The sequence below is a fragment of the Macrotis lagotis genome, chromosome 1 (genome assembly GCF_037893015.1).
Source record: "Macrotis lagotis isolate mMagLag1 chromosome 1, bilby.v1.9.chrom.fasta, whole genome shotgun sequence".
NCBI classification, from domain to species: domain Eukaryota; kingdom Metazoa; phylum Chordata; class Mammalia; order Peramelemorphia; family Peramelidae; genus Macrotis; species Macrotis lagotis.
The window spans coordinates 15,965,372-15,967,050 of record NC_133658.1 but is presented as its reverse complement, the minus strand read 5'-3'; positions in this window follow the sequence as shown (position 1 = coordinate 15,967,050).

The window sequence follows — 1,679 nt, the reverse complement described above, 5'->3', positions numbered from 1 at the left end:
TTATATATATGATTCCTACATTTCTAATAGATGGCCAAACTTGGTCATTATAGTGACATAGTGTTCCACTTCTCTTTCTGTTTCTCTGTGTCTCTGATTCTTTGTCTCTCTGTGTCACTGTCTCTATCTCTCCATGGTTCTTTCCATTTATATTGGTGTAATAATTGTGGATACTTTGTTTATAATTCTATTTTCTAGTAATACTGTGGCCCTTTTTATTCCAAGTTCCACCAGCCTACACCAAACAGAGCAATGATGCCTTGGAGACTAAAGTAGGTGATTATTCTTTCTCTCTAATTTAAAACCAATTTATTACATTTTCCATTGCATTCCTCTTAAATTGGGGCTATGTATTACCTGTTTACATATTTTTAAATGTTACTTTTGAGAAATATAAAATACTTTTCTAATATTCTCTTTTATAATTACATAAAATTTTAACATTTTTAAAAGAGTGAATTTCAAATTCTTTTCCGCTTCTTCTCTTCTTCCTTTTAATTAACAAGGCAAATAATTTAATATAGACTAGTCATGCAAAACATATTTTCATATTAGTCATGTTATGAAAGAAAACACAAATGAGAAAAATAAAGTTTAAAAATATGCTTGCTATTCATGTACAGTTTTATCACCTCTCTCTTTGGAGGTGGACAGCATTTTTAATCATGTAATCTTTGGAATTGTCTTAGATCATTTTATTTCTGAGACTAGCTCATGCATTCATTGACAGTAATCTTACAATATGGTTGTTCCTTAAAATGGAAGTGAAGTGCTCACCTTACTTTGGATTAATTTGTGTAAGGCTTTCCATGCCTTTCTGAAATCATCTTACTCATTTCTTATAGCACAATAATGTTCTATCACAACCATATCCAATGACATTTGTCATTCCATAAATGATGGATATTTCCTTAAGAATTTCTAGACATATTCTTATACATATGGATGTGTTTACTTTTTTTGAAAAGACTCTTTTTTTTGGGAAACAAATCTAGTGATGGTATTGCTAGATCTAAAGGTAAGGTGCAGGTTTTTTTTTCATTTTTTTATTTTTAATTTATTTTTAATTTTTTTGCAAGGCAATGAGGTTAAGTGGCTTGCCCAAGGCCACACAGCTAGATAACTATTAAGTATCTGAGTCCGGATTTGAACTCAGATGCTCCTGACTCCAGGGCTGGTGCTCTACCCACTGAGCCACTTAGCTGCCCCGTAAGGTACAGTTTTATTGGATATTTTGGGCATAGTTCTAAATTGTTCTCCAAAATGGTTGAATCAATTCAAAATACCACCAATAGTTATTACTGACCCAATTTCCTTATACTCCCTCCCAACATTGGTTATTTTTCATTTCTGTCATATTAACCAATCTGATAGATAAGGGCACTACCTCAGAATTTTTGAATTTTTAAATTTTTTTCTCTTTCTTTTAAATTTAATTTATTGATTTAATTTATGATTTATTTTTAAAATTATATTAATATTTAAACATATTTAGTTTTAGTATTATTGTTTATTTATAGTGATTTAAAAACTTTTTTCATGTGACTAGATAGTCTTTATTTCTTCATTTGAACTTTGTCTTTATATCTTTTGACTATTCATCAATTGAGGAATGACTTGCATTCTTACAGATTTGACTCAGGTCACTTTACATATTTAAGAAATGAACTTACTGAAGA